This window comes from Schistocerca piceifrons, unplaced genomic scaffold (assembly GCF_021461385.2).
Source record: "Schistocerca piceifrons isolate TAMUIC-IGC-003096 unplaced genomic scaffold, iqSchPice1.1 HiC_scaffold_943, whole genome shotgun sequence".
Lineage (NCBI taxonomy): Eukaryota > Metazoa > Arthropoda > Insecta > Orthoptera > Acrididae > Schistocerca > Schistocerca piceifrons.
In genome coordinates this window covers 1,075,001-1,085,000 of record NW_025729216.1, presented here as the reverse complement: position 1 = coordinate 1,085,000, position 10,000 = coordinate 1,075,001, and the positions used below count along the sequence as shown (strand labels likewise).

The 10,000-nt window shown below is 58.2% G+C and overlaps 2 non-coding genes and 1 pseudogene across 2 annotated transcripts; all 3 read right to left on the bottom strand.

The window, feature by feature from the left end:
* The window catches only part of LOC124772585, a 7,960-nt pseudogene extending 3,697 nt beyond the window's left edge, over positions 1 to 4,263 (bottom strand).
* A 188-nt stretch (positions 4,264 to 4,451) lies between these two features.
* On the bottom strand, positions 4,452 to 4,606 carry LOC124772635. Its single transcript, XR_007014104.1, has one exon. It is a non-coding gene; the product is annotated as a 5.8S ribosomal RNA (ribosomal RNA).
* A 351-nt stretch (positions 4,607 to 4,957) lies between these two features.
* LOC124772821 lies at positions 4,958 to 6,866 on the bottom strand. The gene has a single exon (XR_007014281.1). It is a non-coding gene; the product is annotated as a small subunit ribosomal RNA (ribosomal RNA).
* Between the last annotated feature and the right edge of the window lie 3,134 nt (positions 6,867 to 10,000).

The window sequence follows — 10,000 nt, the reverse complement described above, 5'->3', positions numbered from 1 at the left end:
GCTGGAGTCAGGCCGTCCGGCCCGGCTGCCGATCCCCTGGGCGGCAAGGCAGCAGCGACCTCCTCACGTGTGACCGGCCCCCATAGGCACTCAGGAGCGACAGGCTCCGAGTGCGGGAGAAGGCGGTCACGGATGAAGCCGGCGGTGGAGATCGGCTTCTTCGTGAAGAGGTCCGCCCAGAAGTCCAGCAGACCGGGGATGTCGGGTGGCGGCTGCAGCAGGGTGCCGTCCAGCAAGCCGCGCACGCAACGTGCACGCGACCTACGGAAGGCGTCCTGTGTGCGCGCGTATTCCCAGCGGCGCCGCTTGCGCTTCTGCAGCGGCGGGGCGGCAGGCGGCCGCTTGGATGATTGGCGCGGCCGCTGTGTCCTGGTGATCGACCTCTCCCCCCTGGACCCGACCGACGCAAGGGCATCCGGGAGCATGCCCAGGATGACATCGGGCGGCGTGCCCCGCCCCAGACCAATGACTCGATCCAGGGCAGAGAAACGCTGGGCGGAAGCAGGTAGCCCCGCCAGATGCTCCCAGATGGCGGCGTCAGTCGGCCCCTCCGGCGGCGGCCCGGTGGTGTCGGCCGCGAAGTCCTCGGCTGCGCCGACGGGCGGCGCAGCGGCCTCGCCCGCGTCAGGCAGCGAGCTCGCTGCTCCCCGGCGGGACGCCGGCTCTTCACCCCGACCGATCTCAAGTGCCTCCATGAATTGGCGGACAAGCTGCTTGTGGGCAGCTTGCCGCCGTCGGCACTTGATTGCCTCAAGCGTTCGGTCGGGGAACATCCTGGTAAGTTCTTGATTTACAAAGAAGAACCGGGCGTCCCTCTCAAGGAACAGTTCGGCCTCTGCCTTGGCGAGCGACAGGACTTCTTCCTCCGTCCACCTCGCGCGATGCCTCTCCGTCACGATCTCAGCGTTGGCGGCCGCAGGGTGTTGGCGGCGGCGATGGACCCCGAGACCGTTCTTCGTGGTAAAAGTGCGGTGGCACTCACTGCAAGCAAAGGGAGCTACACAAACTATCGCATTTTCGTTACGGCCGGTTGGCCGGATAGGTGCTGGGGTAGCTGGGGTGGCACCTTCAGCGGAAGGGCCACCATCTCTTGTTTCTTGTCGGCTGCCCCCAACTATAAAGGGATAATGCGAGGGGGGGCTGGTAACCCCCCCAAGCCCCTGGTGCGGTCTTCCACTCTGCGAAAATCAGCGGGCCCACGAGAAGGGGAGAAGACCGCAGGAGAGGAGAGGCTAAGAGGGCTAGGCCCATGTATTGCGCATCACTCTCCCTGTAACTATAACCCAAGGAAGGCACCTCGCAGCAGCAGCACGACTACATCAAGACCGCACTTCGAAAAGCCAAGTCCGGATGCAGCCACACCGCCGCCACTTGGCCACCTTAAGAGAGTCATAGTTACTCCCGCCGTTTACCCGCGCTTGCTTGAATTTCTTCACGTTGACATTCAGAGCACTGGGCAGAAATCACATTGCGTCAACACCCGCTAGGGCCATCGCAATGCTTTGTTTTAATTAGACAGTCGGATTCCCCCAGTCCGTGCCAGTTCTGAGTTGATCGTTGAATGGCGGCCGAAGAGAATCCGCGCACCCGCGCGCCCCCGGAGGAGCACGCTAAGGCGGACGCGGCCTCGCAGCAAGGAAGATCCGTGGGAGGCCAAGGCACGGGACCGAGCTCGGATCCTGCACGCAGGTTGAAGCACCGGGGCGCGAACGCCGCGCAGGCGCGCGCATCCTGCACCGCCGGCCAGCACGAGGCCGACCAACGGCGAGAGCAGACCACGCCCGCGCTAAACGCCCGCACTTACCGGCACCCCTACGGCACTCACCTCGCCCAGGCCCGGCACGTTAGCGCTGACCCACTTCCCGACCAAGCCCGACACGCCCCGATCCTCAGAGCCAATCCTTATCCCGAAGTTACGGATCCAATTTGCCGACTTCCCTTACCTACATTATTCTATCGACTAGAGGCTCTTCACCTTGGAGACCTGCTGCGGATATGGGTACGAACCGGCGCGACACCTCCACGTGGCCCTCTCCCGGATTTTCAAGGTCCGAGGGGAAGATCGGGACACCGCCGCAACTGCGGTGCTCTTCGCGTTCCAAACCCTATCTCCCTGCTAGAGGATTCCAGGGAACTCGAACGCTCATGCAGAAAAGAAAACTCTTCCCCGATCTCCCGACGGCGTCTCCGGGTCCTTTTGGGTTACCCCGACGAGCATCTCTAAAAGAGGGGCCCGACTTGTATCGGTTCCGCTGCCGGGTTCCGGAATAGGAACCGGATTCCCTTTCGCCCAACGGGGGCCAGCACAAAGCGCATCATGCTATGACGGCCCCCATCAACATCGGATTTCTCCTAGGGCTTAGGATCGACTGACTCGTGTGCAACGGCTGTTCACACGAAACCCTTCTCCGCGTCAGCCCTCCAGGGCCTCGCTGGAGTATTTGCTACTACCACCAAGATCTGCACCGACGGCGGCTCCAGGCAGGCTCACGCCCAGACCCTTCTGCGCCCACCGCCGCGACCCTCCTACTCGTCATGGCTTCGCGGCCGGCCGCAAGGACCGGCCATGACTGCCAGACTGACGGCCGAGTATAGGCACGACGCTTCAGCGCCATCCATTTTCAGGGCTAGTTGCTTCGGCAGGTGAGTTGTTACACACTCCTTAGCGGATTCCGACTTCCATGGCCACCGTCCTGCTGTCTTAAGCAACCAACGCCTTTCATGGTTTCCCATGAGCGTCGATTCGGGCGCCTTAACTCGGCGTTTGGTTCATCCCACAGCGCCAGTTCTGCTTACCAAAAGTGGCCCACTTGGCACTCCGATCCGAGTCGTTTGCTCGCGGCTTCAGCATATCAAGCAAGCCGGAGATCTCACCCATTTAAAGTTTGAGAATAGGTTGAGGTCGTTTCGGCCCCAAGGCCTCTAATCATTCGCTTTACCGGATGAGACTCGTACGAGCACCAGCTATCCTGAGGGAAACTTCGGAGGGAACCAGCTACTAGATGGTTCGATTAGTCTTTCGCCCCTATACCCAGCTCCGACGATCGATTTGCACGTCAGAATCGCTACGGACCTCCATCAGGGTTTCCCCTGACTTCGTCCTGGCCAGGCATAGTTCACCATCTTTCGGGTCCCAACGTGTACGCTCTAGGTGCGCCTCACCTCGCAATGAGGACGAGACGCCCCGGGAGTGCGGAGGCCGCCGCCCCGTGAAGGGCGGGGAAGCCCCATCCTCCCTCGGCCCGCGCAAGGCGAGACCTTCACTTTCATTACGCCTTTAGGTTTCGTACAGCCCAATGACTCGCGCACATGTTAGACTCCTTGGTCCGTGTTTCAAGACGGGTCGTGAAATTGTCCAAAGCTGAAGCGCCGCTGACGGGAGCGATTATTCCGCCCGAGAGCATCCCGAGCCAACAGCGGCGTGGGTCCGGGGCCGGGCCAGGTAGGTCCGTCATCCGGGAAGAACCGCGCGCGCTTGCCGGGAGCCCAAGCGCCCAAAGGGGCGAATCGACTCCTCCAGATATACCGCCGGGCAGCCAGCCAGGACACCGGGGCTCTGCCCAACAGACGCGAACCGAGGCCCGCGGAAGGACAGGCTGCGCACCCGGGCCGTAGGCCGGCACCCAGCGGGTCGCGACGTCCTACTAGGGGAGAAGTGCGGCCCACCGCACACCGGAACGGCCCCACCCCGCGGCGAGTGGAAAGGCAACCGGACACGACCCCGCCGCGGATTGCTCCGCGCGGGCGGCCGGCCCCATCTGCCGAGGGCGGAGGCCAGTGGCCGGATGGGCGTGAATCTCACCCGTTCGACCTTTCGGACTTCTCACGTTTACCCCAGAACGGTTTCACGTACTTTTGAACTCTCTCTTCAAAGTTCTTTTCAACTTTCCCTCACGGTACTTGTTCGCTATCGGTCTCGTGGTCATATTTAGTCTCAGATGGAGTTTACCACCCACTTGGAGCTGCACTCTCAAGCAACCCGACTCGAAGGAGAGGTCCCGCCGACGCTCGCACCGGCCGCTACGGGCCTGGCACCCTCTACGGGCCGTGGCCTCATTCAAGTTGGACTTGGGCTCGGCGCGAGGCGTCGGGGTAGTGGACCCTCCCAAACACCACATGCCACGACAGGCGGCAGCCTGCGGGGTTCGGTGCTGGACTCTTCCCTGTTCGCTCGCCGCTACTGGGGGAATCCTTGTTAGTTTCTTTTCCTCCGCTTAGTAATATGCTTAAATTCAGCGGGTAGTCTCGCCTGCTCTGAGGTCGTTGTACGAGGTGTCGCACGCCACACCGCCAGCCGGCTGTGCACGCTACCGAGAAAGTACCGGTATGCGAACCGCCAGGCGACGGGCGCGCATCGCACGTTTGAGGAGACGCGGCCGGCCCCACAGGCGGCCGCGACACTCCCAGGTCTGCGAAGCGGGGCAAACGCCGCGCGCTTCAGTATACGTAGCCGACCCTCAGCCAGACGTGGCCCGGGAACGGAATCCATGGACCGCAATGTGCGTTCGAAACGTCGATGTTCATGTGTCCTGCAGTTCACATGTCGACGCGCAATTTGCTGCGTTCTTCATCGACCCACGAGCCGAGTGATCCACCGTCCTGGGTGATCTTTTCTCAGTTTCCGCCGCCTCTTTCGAGACGGTCGCATAGGCGGGAGTGAGGCGTGTGGCGGCCCCTGTTCCAGCGTTCTGTGTCCAACGGCCTCACGGCCGACGGGCGTCGTACGGCTCCACACCGGAGCGGACAGGCACTCGGGCGAAAGTCATTCAAAACCGGCGCCAGGCGCCAGGTGCCGCACGCCAGCCGCTCCAGCGCTTCAGCGCTCGTACCACACAACATTGCCGCTAGTTTTGAGAGGCACGCGTGGTTCCGCACGCGGCGCACGGCTACTGCGAGCCGTACAGGTAGCGTGTTGCGCGACACGACACGCACATCCAAAGACATGCAGTCTAGTCGGTAATGATCCTTCCGCAGGTTCACCTACGGAAACCTTGTTACGACTTTTACTTCCTCTAAATGATCAAGTTTGGTCATCTTTCCGGTAGCATCGGCAACGACAGAGTCAATGCCGCGTACCAGTCCGAAGACCTCACTAAATCATTCAATCGGTAGTAGCGACGGGCGGTGTGTACAAAGGGCAGGGACGTAATCAACGCGAGCTTATGACTCGCGCTTACTGGGAATTCCTCGTTCATGGGGAACAATTGCAAGCCCCAATCCCTAGCACGAAGGAGGTTCAGCGGGTTACCCCGACCTTTCGGCCTAGGAAGACACGCTGATTCCTTCAGTGTAGCGCGCGTGCGGCCCAGAACATCTAAGGGCATCACAGACCTGTTATTGCTCAATCTCGTGCGGCTAGAAGCCGCCTGTCCCTCTAAGAAGAAAAGTAATCGCTGACAGCACGAAGGATGTCACGCGACTAGTTAGCAGGCTAGAGTCTCGTTCGTTATCGGAATTAACCAGACAAATCGCTCCACCAACTAAGAACGGCCATGCACCACCACCCACCGAATCAAGAAAGAGCTATCAATCTGTCAATCCTTCCGGTGTCCGGGCCTGGTGAGGTTTCCCGTGTTGAGTCAAATTAAGCCGCAGGCTCCACTCCTGGTGGTGCCCTTCCGTCAATTCCTTTAAGTTTCAGCTTTGCAACCATACTTCCCCCGGAACCCAAAAGCTTTGGTTTCCCGGAGGCTGCCCGCCGAGTCATCGGAGGAACTGCGGCGGATCGCTGGCTGGCATCGTTTATGGTTAGAACTAGGGCGGTATCTGATCGCCTTCGAACCTCTAACTTTCGTTCTTGATTAATGAAAACATACTTGGCAAATGCTTTCGCTTCTGTTCGTCTTGCGACGATCCAAGAATTTCACCTCTAACGTCGCAATACGAATGCCCCCGCCTGTCCCTATTAATCATTACCTCGGGTTCCGAAAACCAACAAAATAGAACCGAGGTCCTATTCCATTATTCCATGCACACAGTATTCAGGCGGGCTTGCCTGCTTTAAGCACTCTAATTTGTTCAAAGTAAACGTGCCGGCCCACCGAGACACTCAATAAAGAGCACCCTGGTAGGATTTCAACGGGGTCCGCCTCGGGACGCACGAGCACGCACGGGGCGGTCGCACGCCTTCAGCTCGCCCCACCGGCAGGACGTCCCACGATACATGCCAGTTAAACACCGACGGGCGGTGAACCAACAGCGTGGGACACAAATCCAACTACGAGCTTTTTAACCGCAACAACTTTAATATACGCTATTGGAGCTGGAATTACCGCGGCTGCTGGCACCAGACTTGCCCTCCAATAGATACTCGTTAAAGGATTTAAAGTGTACTCATTCCGATTACGGGGCCTCGGATGAGTCCCGTATCGTTATTTTTCGTCACTACCTCCCCGTGCCGGGAGTGGGTAATTTGCGCGCCTGCTGCCTTCCTTGGATGTGGTAGCCGTTTCTCAGGCTCCCTCTCCGGAATCGAACCCTGATTCCCCGTTACCCGTTACAACCATGGTAGGCGCAGAACCTACCATCGACAGTTGATAAGGCAGACATTTGAAAGATGCGTCGCCGGTACGAGGACCGTGCGATCAGCCCAAAGTTATTCAGAGTCACCAAGGCAAACGGACCGGACGAGCCGACCGATTGGTTTTGATCTAATAAAAGCGTCCCTTCCATCTCTGGTCGGGACTCTGTTTGCATGTATTAGCTCTAGAATTACCACAGTTATCCAAGTAACGTGGGTACGATCTAAGGAACCATAACTGATTTAATGAGCCATTCGCGGTTTCACCTTAATGCGGCTTGTACTGAGACATGCATGGCTTAATCTTTGAGACAAGCATATGACTACTGGCAGGATCAACCAGGGAGCTGCGTCAACTAGAGCTGAGCAGCCGGCCGCCCGGGAGTGTGTCCCGGGGGCCCGCGCGAACACGCAAGCGTCCGCTCAATCATTCTGCAAACAGGAGGAGGCTGAGCTCCCCTGCACAATACACCTCGAAACCCTCTCAGGTCCCGGCGGCGCGCAGCGCCGTCCCAAGTACTTGGTCGGGTTCGAGAGAGGCGCAATCGCCCGGAGTCAGGCGAGTAGACGCTTTCGGTGCGACCACCCGTGCTCCCAACTGAGCTTGCCGCTGCCGACAGAGGCCCGGGAGCGTGCTGTCGTGGCATTGCCGGCGGGAGACAACACGCGCCACCTACGGTGACCGGCAGCTCCAACGCCAGCGCCACAGAAGGACAAAAGCCCCACTTGGGTGCCGAAGCGAACTCTCCCAGCACAGCGCACGCGCCAACACATCCGCACAGCTGCGATACAAACCACCAGCGAGAACCGCTGGGGCGACCGAGCAGCAGACGGCGTCGCGGCGCCGAGCGCCGGGCGGCGGCGCATCCTCAACGCACACAGTCCTCAATCGGACCAGCACACTGAAGATGTCCACCGCGCTTCGCACCGGGCCCGCGAGGACCTACTTTGGCCGCACGGCGCCGCGCGCAGGGTGCGCCGGCGCGCAGCTGCGACGCCTGCCGCGTCCGTCGGCCGGCGCGCCTGCCACTGGCCGCCCCCACCAGCCGGCTGTAGCGCGTGCGCCCACGCACCGCGCGGCCAGCACGCCGGGAGGCGCCCCCTCACCGGCCGGGGACGGTCCCACCCAGCCACCGCCGCGTATCGCTTCACACCCAGATGCCGTTCAGTTTCGTCGGCATGGTGGGTATCGCTGGAACAACCGGTTAGTACCTCAACCTATCGTCGCCATCACCGATTCACCCCTAGCGAGAACAACCGCACCACAACAGGTTACCATTTCTTCATTTGCGTAACTTCACCTGAAAACGCAGGCGTCCATCGCCATTTGCAACTTCAACGATTATTGCATGCCTGTGTCAGGTGTCACGCCACACTACGTCTGCCCACATACACGCAACAAAATGTGCACGCCTAGACAATACGTGGAAGGTGGCCCCCGTACGTATGCGATGTCCATTGCTCGAACGACTGTCAACCGGCCTCTGTAGCATGTCGCAGATATGGAACGCGGTGCACCATGCCATCACGGTGTGTGAGGAGAGACGACTAGGTCCGAATACATCAACAGACAGCTCATGCTGATCGCCATCCACGGCGTCCGTTCCTCCCACACGTCTCTATGGCGTACCACACTGCAATCCAGCTCTCATAGGGAGACGACACGTAGCTGCGTGCACAATATTTGCACTGTATGGTCCGCCGTTTTTGGGCGCAGTCGTTGTACGGTCACATATGTGCCACGATGTATCATTCAGTACATAAGGACGAATGTGCAGTACAGATTGTGGTTCACGCGTACGACATCAGCGGACAGTTGACACAGGCCGCACCACAACGTAGCCTGCGTACGTCGCATGCGAAGGGCATTGAACATGCAAACTTGTCACCAACCAGCTTGCGAAGGCAGGGGGCAAGGTGGGGACGTGGGGACGTGGGGAGGGGTGGGGGGGGGGCGGCATGTACGTCCTGCTGCCATCCACATTACAGTGTACAGCAGGAGCATGTGGAAAGTCAGCAAGACTTGCAAGGTGTTTAACATGAAGCGATACACAGGGGAGCGGGCAGTGCGAGTAGCGAACTATATTGCGAGGGTTGCGGGTGGGCAACACTACACTAATTGAACGAGTCGTATAACAATTACAGAGCAGGTTTAGGCGACAACGTGGGTTACGTTAGCGGACAACGTGGGTTAGGTTAGGGGACAACATGGGTTAGGTTAGGGGACAACATGGGTTAGGTTAGGGGACAACATGGGTTAGGTTAAGGCACAACATGGGTTAGGTTAAGGCACAACATGGGTTAGGTTAGGGGACAACATGGGTTAGGTTAGGGGACAACATGGGTTAGGTTAGGGGACAACATGGGTTAGGTTAGGGGACAACATGGGTTAGGTTAGGGGACAACATGGGTTAGGTTAGGGGACAACATGGGTTAGGTTAGGGGACAACATGGGTTAGGTTAGGGGACAACATGGGTTAGGTTAGGGGACAACATGGGTTAGGTTAGGGGACAACATGGGTTAGGTTAGGGGACAACATGGGTTAGGTTAGGGGACAACATGGGTTAGGTTAGGGTACAACATGGGTTAGGTTAAGGTACAACATGGGTTAGGTTAAGGTACAACATGGGTTAGGTTAAGGTACAACATGGGTTAGGTTAAGGTACAACATGGGTTAGGTTAAGGCACAACATGGGTTAGGTTAAGGCACAACATGGGTTAGGTTAAGGCACAACATGGGTTAGGTTAAGGCACAACATGGGTTAGGTTAAGGCACAACATGGGTTAGGTTAAGGCACAACATGGGTTAGGTTAAGGCACAACATGGGTTAGGTTAAGGCACAACATGGGTTAGGTTAAGGCACAACATGGGTTAGGTTAAGGCACAACATGGGTTAGGTTAAGGCACAACATGGGTTAGGTTAAGGCACAACATGGGTTAGGTTAAGGCACAACATGGGTTAGGTTAAGGCACAACATGGGTTAGGTTAAGGCACAACATAGGTTAGGTTAAGGTACAACATAGGTTAGGTTAGGTTACACGTTGTTGTAAGGAAAGGTGTAGGGGGGGGGGGCGGGGGCGGCACGTTCGTTGATAGTGATTATAGTAAGTGAATGCTTGTGACATGATGAGATTTGTCACGTCAGGATGCACCTTTGGCTTATTAGAGGCGGCGCTCCAATTCTATGCTTGTGTCAGACCTGTGTCTTTGACTCAGGTCATTGTTTGTGGGCTGTGACAGGAGGTACTATTGTGATGTTGGGTGCACCGTTGTATAGGACATGTGTGGGTATTGGTGCCTTATCTGCGCAATGGTGGATGTCGAAAGGGGGGGATATTCTATTTTCCGCATGGACCTCCTGGTCTGGTTGTGATAGTGTGGATTGTGTAATGTGGCGGAGAGGATGCACTGGATGTTGTTCCATGCTGGTGCTTACATATTGTATGTGCGCCCGTTAGAAGCAGAGAGTGGTGCGTG